The sequence below is a fragment of the Mirounga leonina genome, unplaced genomic scaffold, assembly GCF_011800145.1.
Source record: "Mirounga leonina isolate KUSES-001 unplaced genomic scaffold, KU_Mleo_1.0 Mir_104, whole genome shotgun sequence".
Taxonomy (NCBI): domain Eukaryota; kingdom Metazoa; phylum Chordata; class Mammalia; order Carnivora; family Phocidae; genus Mirounga; species Mirounga leonina.
This window is the reverse complement of record NW_023270231.1, coordinates 5,242,847-5,252,309: the sequence shown is the minus strand read 5'-3', so window position 1 is coordinate 5,252,309 and position 9,463 is coordinate 5,242,847.

The following is a 9,463-nucleotide window of genomic DNA, read 5'->3' as shown; positions in this document are numbered from 1 at the left end:
AATAAACATGTATCACTTTTATAACTAGAAATTAAAACCGTAAATGCTATTTACAAGACAGCCCAATCACTCCCATGAGAGTAGCTGACTATGCAGCTCGGCCAGCCCCCGGTTTCCCCGGGTTCTTTCCTCCCAGGCTGCGCTCCGAGAGGGAAGCTGCGGTTGGCAGGAGCCGGAGAGGATGAGTCACAGCCCTGGAGCACAGACTTGGGAGGGGACCCTCAATGGGGAGCAAAGGCTCCAGGCCAGGACGCGGGACACTGGCGGGACCAGGGTCCGGGAGCCAGAGGCCCCACGGCCGGCTCCTCTGGCCGAGCGGTTGTGCGCTGCGATACCCGGCCTTCGGGCCTGGGGCCTTCCTCAGTGCGCGTTGTCATACCGGCATCTCATTTAGGTATGTCAGCCCCGCGTCTTCTCCTTTCCAGCCCGCGCCCTTGATACGGGGACAGGAGCCGAGCCCCAAGGACAAAGGAAGCAGAGGAAGGTCTGCAGTGGCTAACAAATGTCACTGACAAAGAGTCCAGGGCTGTTGCTATTTTTCTCCCCGTGTGTCTGATGTGAAACGCGCCTGTGTCTGATGATTGAGCTTTTTCATCCCGCATTTATTTTTTTCCCCTTCATTCAGCAAATCCTTATGGAATTCTGATTACGTGCCAAGCCCTGTGCCAAATACTTTTCATCATTTAATTCTTATCTAGAGCTTTAAACTAATGACTCGGGAACTGTTATTAGCTGGCCTTTTACAGATGAAGAATGTGAAGCTCAGGGAAGATCCTGGCCTAAAGTTCCCCAGCAAGTTGTTACTCTTCGCCACCATTATCATAGCTACCATGTATTGAGCACCTACTATGTGCCAGCCACTATACTAAGAGCTTAATACCCATTTTTATTGTCAGCCCACCCCCTTCCCCACTCTGCCCCCACCCCACCCCCACAATAGTCCTGTGAAACAATGGTTATTACTCGCCCTGATTTATAGGTGAGGAAACTTATCACGGAGAGGGAGAATTACTCACCTAAGGTCACACAGCTTTTAAGCAACAGGAAAGGATTTATATTCAAGTGTGTCAAAGTCCTGGGCCCCCGTTCTTCAGCCCAAAGTTGTGCTGCTCTCACAATTTAGTGCTGAGCTTCAGAAGCCAGGCCAGGCTTGGTGTCTTTAGTATGCAGTGTGTTAAGATGCTTACATCAATTACAGACATTCACCTCAATTGAAGATGTTCACCTGTCTTGGCCTGTTCTCAGTACCTGAGCTTTCTACATCCTCCAAGCACATCACGTGAGGAGCTAGACACCTACTCCAACCTGATTTGTTTGGTTTTTTTCGTTTTTAATTCTAATTCTCTTTATAACTGCTATTTCAGAGCATGTGCCCTTTATCATCCAAAAAGCCATGGCAGGAGAGAATTATGGGAAGACGAAAGAGAAGGCAAGAAAAGGGCACCTGCTGGTTGCCACGGTAAAATGTTCAAAGGAAGCTGGAGACCGCCATTAGCATTCAGTTTAATGGTGTGTTTAGCCCCATCCATAACTAGAAGTGTGTTTACTATTTCATATTTCCTTTGTGAGAGGGGGCCACAAATCTCATTCTCCGTACTGAGAGCCAGTTAATGGTTCTAATCATGTGTCAGCTCACACTGTTCCTCAACCAGAGGATGGGGCAATCAGCGTTCCCCTACTTACCCCAGGCTGTGCAAGCAGACACCTTGCACCTTGATCCCGTGGGACTAAACACTTGCTCCCCAGTGGTTACTGATAATCCACAACTGCTAGGGATGTGGCCCAGAGCACCAGCACATGGAAACTGAAATGGGGTCACGTCAAAGCCCCAGGAGCACTTCATCCCAATGCTTCCCATGTAAATGGCTCTCTACCAGCTGTTTATCCACCCAACACTCGGCGGTATTATCAAGCTCCTTTGCCCACACACCGCAGATGGAGATCCCGAGACAAAGGTGCGCTATCTGGAATGTGAACCAGCCACTTCCAAGAAGGGAATGGAGAAGTTCCTAACCATGAGTTTGCTAAATCCCTCCCAACCTTCTTCCTCTGCTCAGTGGTCCTCAAGCCTGGAAGTCTGTCAGAACCACTTGGGAAGCTCTGGCTCCATCCTAGATCCAGAGCATCAGAATTCTGGGGGGTCGGGACCAGACATCTCTAGCTCACGAGTGCTCTAGGCATTTCAGCTGTGCAGCAGAGAGAACACTGTTCTGATCCCTCTACAATTTCATGACTTCTACAATCCCGGACTTCTACATCTGGCATTTCACTCCCTCTGCCAAACAGACTTCCTCATTAAGCTAGAGTGTCCTGCAGATAGCATGGTAAGCCTGGGGACGCTGAAGCCTGGCCGGCCTGGGGTTGAATCCCAGCTCTGCCACTTCCTGGACAAGTAACTTAAACACACGGGGCTGCAATCTGCTCATCCGCAGAACCAGAATGGGAAGAGCGGCTGCCTTACAGGGCGGGGGAGAGCATAAAGGTCCTGGCACACGGTTAGCCCCGGTAGAGGGTAGCCACCACCACAGGTAACCATGATCTTAGCTGTTTCTTACAAAGGACAGGGGAAGGAAGGCTGTCCTGGACCAGTGGGTTTCTGCTGAGAGCAGGGGGAGCACGGCCTGGCTCTACATTCTCCAATATTGTTGTCGGCACACAGTGGGAGGTGGATTTTCCCCTAGTTCAGCCACCAAGAGGTCTAACAGCAACACCTAGGACCACAGACTGAGATAAACAGCTCCGAACAACTCTGCCTTTCTTTTTTCCAGGTCTAAAAACTGGTAGTCAAAACATCGAGATGCAAACTAACAGGAAAAAAAAAAAAAAGAAAGAAAAACTACCGATTACCTGGTTGGGGAAGCGTAGACTGATTCAGATCATTGCCCTGATTTTCCAGTTTCCACATAAGCATATAGGTTCCTCACAGACAATACCTAACATGCATTGAATGCTTGCTATATACCAGGGCCAGATTGTTTCTTTCTACACCTTGTCTCATTCAATTCTCACAACAGGCCCCTAAGATAGATGCCATTTTAAGTAAGCAACCAAGGCTCGAAGAGGTTAAATAACTTATCCAAGACTACACAGTAAGTAAGTAAGTAAGTTGAGACCTAAACTCTACAAGCCCCAATCTTTTTTTTTTAATTTTATTTTATTATGTTATGTTAATTACCATACGTTACATCATTAGTTTTTGATGTAGTGTTCCATGATTCATTGTTTGCGTATAACACCCAGTGCTCCATGCAATACGTGCCCTCTTTAATACCCATCACCAGGCTAACCCATCCCCCCATCCGCCTCCCCTCCAGAACCCTCAGTTTGTTTCTCAGAGTCCATAGTGTCTCATGGTTCGTCTCCCCCTCCAATTTTCCCCCCTTCATTCTTCCCTTCCTGGTATCTTCTTCTTCTTCTTTTTTTTTAACATATAATGTATTATTTGTTTCAGAGGTACAGGTCTGTGATTCAACAGTCTTGCACAATTCACAGCTCTCACCATAGCACATACCCTCCCCAATGTCTTTCACCCAGCTACCCCAACCCTCCCACCCCCCACCACTCCAGCAACCCTCAGTTTGTTTCCTGAGATTAAGAATTCTCGTATCAGTGAGGTCATATGATACATGTCTTTCTCTGATTGACTTATTTCGCTCAGCGTAATACCCTCCAGTTCCATCCACATCATTGCAAATGGCAAGCTTTCACTCCTTTTGATGGCTGCATAATATTCCATTGTGTGTGTATATGGACATCTTGGCTCTTTCCATAGTTTGGCTATTGTGGACATTGCTGCTATAAACATCGGGGTGCACATACCCCTTCAGATTATTACATTTGTATCCTTGGGGTAAATACCCAGTAGTGCAATTGCTAGGTTGTACGGTAGCTCTATTTTCAACTTTTTGAGGAACCTCCATGCTGTTTTCCAGAGTGGCTGCACCAGCTTGCCTTCCCACCAACAGTGGAGGAGGGTTCCCCTTTCTCCGCATCCCTGCCAACATCTGTCATTTCCTGACTTGTTAATTTTAGCCATTCTGACTGGTGTGAGGTGGTATCTCATTGAGGTTTTGATTTGGATTTCCCTGATGCCGAGCGATGTTGAGCACTCTTTCATGTGTCTGTTGGCCATTTGGATGTCTTCTTTGGAAAAATGTCTGTTCATGTCTTCTGCCCATTTCTTGATTGGATCATTTGTTCTTTGGGTGTTGAGTTTCATAAGTTTTTTATAGATTTTGGATATTAGCCCTTTATCTGATATGTCATTTGTAAATATCTACTCCCATTCTGTCAGTTGTCTTTGGTTTTGTTGACTGTTTCCTTTGCTATGCAAAAGTTTTTTATCTTGATGAAGTCCCAGTAGTTCATTTTTGCCTTTGCTTCCCTTGCTTTTGGCGATGTTTCTAGGAAGAAGTTGCTGCAGCTGAGGTCAAAGAGGTTGCTGCTTGTGTTCTCCTCTAGGATTTTGATGGAGTCCTGTCAATGAGCCCCAATCATAACCAATATACTATTCTACCTCCCTGGCTTCCATGGGACAGAGTAAATACATGGGGTGATTATCCCATGGCCAGTGGTTTGCAAAGCTTACCTGCAACCAGATGTCAATTCCCAAAATCTACTTCAGCGGCTTGATTGTCACCTTCCTCCAAACCCCGATCCTTCTTCCACTGAAGGGCTGCTGGGAAATCATAACAGCACCCTTGCATAGTAGTCTTAGAGTCCCACAGAAATATCAGATGACCTGAACACCCCCCCCCACCATGGATTCAGATCAAGAAGCAATATCAGTAATCTTTGCTTCCAAGATTTTTCAATGCTAGTTCCTATCTCTGAATATATCCTATCCTCCAAACAAGCCTGTAGGTAGGTGTGTTCCCATTGCAAAGAAAAGACACATGCAGCGAGAGGAAGTAAAAACTAGGGCCAGGAAAGGAGCCAAGCACTTTTTTTTTAAAGCTTCATTTATTCACTCTGGGGGGTGGTCAGTGCACGAGTGAAGGGAGAGAAACACCAAGCAGCCTCCCCACTAAGGGCTGAGCCCCACCAGGGCTCCATCTCACGACCTTGAGACCATGACCCTGAGATCACAACCCGAGCCGGAACCAAGAATCAGACGCTCAACTGACTGAGCCACCCACATGCCCCAGGAGCCAAGCACATCTACCTCCTACTTTCTCTCACTCTCTTTTTTTTTTCTTGCCCTCTATTGCACATCTTGGGGGAGGCAACATAATATAGTATAAGACTGGCAAAGAGATGGTACGTGTACCCCTGGACATCCTCCCTCACCCCTTGCAGATGGGACTTCACTGCCACATTGCAGCATGCTGGCCACTCCCTTGGGAGACGGCCCCAATATTCTTCTAAGGGCTCCTGGCAGTAACTGCCGTTCAGTGAATGCAGGAACGATTCATAAAGCGTATTTTCTTCCTGCTATTGCGACTAGAAGCATATGCTTTCGAGTCAGTCAAACCTAGATTAGAATCCCAGTCCTGACTGTGTGACCATGACCATGTTACTTAACCAGCCTGAGCTCCAGCTTTTTTATCAGTAAAACAAAGATGATGACACTTCCTTACCAGAACTATCATTAAGAGAGAATGAGAAATGCCCGTATGGCTCTGGGCTCCTTGCCTAGCATTCAGGGGGCCCTTCGTAATGAACATTGTTTGAGCATAACTGCCAGTACTATGTATTATTCTGCTAAGAGCTGGGACCCCAGGAAGGAGCAAGTTAGATAAACTTCCCAATCTCATGGCACATTCTAGGGGAAAGAGCAGTTTCTGGTAATTAATAATTTATCAAATAATTTCAGCTTGTGATAAGTGGCATGAAAGAAGGTGCTTTGTGATGAGATCAAGAATGGCAAGATGGGGTGGGTAGCAGGATGGGGTGGGTAGCACCATGGGCCCATCTCAGACACTATGATGGAAGCACAGCCTCTCAAGGGCTGGCCCTTGAATCCCCAACAAAGGAAAAAACAAATGGAAACAGGCCTGAGTGGTGTTTTGAAGCACCGTGATGGTAAAGGGGCAGGTTATTCATAGTACTTCTGCCCTCTGACCCTCTCCTGTTTGATTGGCTCTGTCCCCAGGATGAGAGAAGTAGAACACTCAGTGCTGTATTCATGTGCTTTGATGAGGCCCCTTGGAAGTCCCGGCTCATCTGCCACAATCAGCCTACCATCCATGGCACAGACCCAACCACCCCTGCAAATCAGCCCTGGACCCCTGGGAACACATCCTGGCACGCTGGCCCCTTCCTCTCTCATCCCACCTCTCCCCTCCCTCTTCGGCCACCTCCATAAGTTCCTGTCTCCACTTCCTCCTACCCTCCTCCCTCTGCTTCCCCATGTCTGGGGCTGCAGAGCCCATGGAGGCCCAGGGTGGGGCCTTGTGGCCCCCTTGACAACCAGCTGCTGCGTGACTAGATTGCCTTCCCTGGGTATGGGCTGAGCAATCAGAGACAGAAACAAGAATCAATGCCCGGGTAGGGGGACATTTCTAGAGAAGTGTAGGTGTGGGTGCCACCAAAGGGTGAGCCTAAGGATATATGTGCATCTGAAGGGAGATAGACCCAGATAATACTCACCTGCATGTATAGAATACTTGACAAACCATTTTCATAATATCTTCCCAGCAACCTTCAGAGGCAGTGGGCAGATGGGGAAAAAAGCTCAGTGGTCCTAAGAATTTGGCCCAGAGCTGCTCAGCTGGTGAGTGGAAGAACCAGGACTAAAATCTGGGTTTGTTTTTTTTTTAGACACTCCCTCCCCAGCCTCCACCCCCAAATATCCAGAGTTTGCTCCCTCCGCACTAGTGAGAGCTCTCCAAAGAAACAGAAGCAATAGGATATATATACAGGGAGAGAGATTTATTTTAAGGCACGGTTCACACAGTTGTGGGGACTGGCTGGTCTGAAATCTGCAGGGCAGGCCAGCAGGCTGAAAAATCCAGGTAGGAGTTGGTGTTGCAGTCTTGAGTCTGAAATCCATAAGGCAGCCCAGCAGCTTGGAAACTCAGACAGGATCTTTATGTTACAGTCTTGAGGTAGAATTCCTTCTTCTCATCTCAGGAAAAAAATAATAATAATAATTCCTTCTTCTCTTGAAAACTTCAGTTTTGGCTCCTCACCTTCAACTGATTACATGAGGCCCACCCACATTATGGGGAGTAAGTCATCTGTTTTACTTAAAGTCAACTGATTGCAAATATTAGTCACATGTACAAAATACCTTCACAGCAGCAACATGTAGGCTAGTGTTTGACCAAACAATCGAGCACCACAGCCTAGCCAAGTTGACACAGAAAATTAACCATCATACCCTCTTTGAGACATTTTGTTGCATCATCTCACTTAATCTTCACAATAACCTGTGAGGGGCTGCTGACATGATGCCCATTTTATGGATGAGGAAACTGAGGCTCAATGGGATAAAGTTACTTATCTGATCTCTCATATGCCTCAGGTGGCTGAAACTGAGAGATGACCTCCCATTACAGAGACTTCTCAAGGTCCAAATTCTATGGCTGGAAGGCAGCAATTTATCCCTAAAACTTAGGTAACTATAACATAATGAGACCTGTATTTGGCATAAACATATCAGAATTTGCATAAAATATAGTGATCTTAAAAGGCATTTTAAGCACTGCTTGAATATATAGAGATGATTCTTTGAGCCTTCCACAAGGCATCTAAGGGATATGCGCAGACTCACCACAAGGAAAACTGGGTGAATGGGGACTCCAAAGGGGCTTTGCACTATTTATCCTATTTTACTCCTTGAAATTTGAATCATGTGACTGTGTTGGTTACTAAATTAATGAAATTTAAAATAAATAATAAAACAAAAAATTTTAAACGATCTCACAAGGGGCTCAGCCTCAGGACTGCATAATTGCACTTTGCTCTGGACACAGAAAAAAGATGAGGCAGACAGTCATGCCGGCCTGTTCATCAACACTTGGCACTCAGTGACTCTAGCTTCTTCCAAAAATCAGAACCACTCTTAAAGAATGAGGATTTGCCACCAGGGAGGATATTCAAAGAATTTGCTTCAGGCTCTGGAAACAATTCCAAGAGGAGTTTGAAAATCCTTTTGAGTGAAAGCAGCATCTGTGGAGAAAGTGTACGTCACCCCCAAGGTGAGGCTTTGAAGGAGAAGAATTCACTGGGCTGTGTAAGTTCAAGTTCCATTCTCTCTTTTTTCCTTCCTTTTTTAAAAAATCTGTCACATTGCAGTCTTTTTTTTTTTTTTTAAAGATTTTATTTACTTATTTTCAGAGAGAGAGAGAGAGCACAAGCTGGGGGATCAGCAGGCAGAGGGAGAAACGAGCTCCCCACTGAGCAAGGAGCCCGATGTGGGAAACGATCCCAGGACCCTGAGCCAAAGGTAGATGTTTAACCAACTGAGCCACCCAGGTGCCCCACATTACAGTCTTCAAGTACCTAATCCAATACCACATGAAAAGATTAGACCAGGCATTGCAAAATCAAATCCCTGCCTAGTGCAGGCAGGTAGCCTAAACATACGAAGCTTCCAAGAAGTATAATAGGGAGCTGTGGGGACCATATCAAAAAGACCCTGCATGATCTCCTGAAGCACCCACATTCAACTGTATTTAAAACACTGTGTTGGGGGTGCCTGAGTGGCACACTGGGTTAAGCGTCCAACTCTTGGTTTTGGCTCAGGTCATGATCTCAGGGTCGTGAGATTGAGCCCCGTGTGGGGCTCCATGCTGAGTGGAGTCTGCTTGAGAGTCTCTCTCCCTCTTCCTCTGCCCCTACAGCTTGTGTGTGAGTTATCTTTTTCTCTCCCTCTCATAAATAAATAAGTCTTTTTTAAAAATAAAAAACAATAAAACATTGTGTTGGGCAATGATCTTGTCTCAGGTCAGATTTGGTCATAGTCTACCATTTTGCCTCCACTGACTTAAGCTTTCTCTTTGTGGATAAAAGAAAACTGAAGCCAGCAGAGAGTTCAGATGATCAGCTAATAATGGAAGTCCATCAACAATGAAATGATTAGTTATAGGAGGAATGAGTTTCCCGTTGCTGGAAAGTATTCAAGGACACGAGTTGATTTTATGCTGGCTAGGTGGCTGAAGGAGTTTCAAGCATTCAATGATCACTGTGGAATTGATGACCCAGAAATTTCTCTCCTACCTAGAAATTTGATGTGTATGTGACTGATGAACGACAGACTCGGGATTATTCACATCTAACCAATACTCTGTTCACAGCCCTTTCTCTCTGTTCCCTACTTCTCCCCTCTGTTTCCAACAACCAGAAGTGCTCCATGGCATAGATTTATTTTTTATATTTGTGAAAAAGATCTTTCTTCCCTCTCTCTTTCTTCATTTCTTCCAAATCTTTCTTTTCTTTCTTCCATAATCCATCCTTCCTTCCTTCCTTTCTTCTTTCTTTCTTTCTTTCTTTCTTTCTTTCTTTCTTTCTTTCTTTC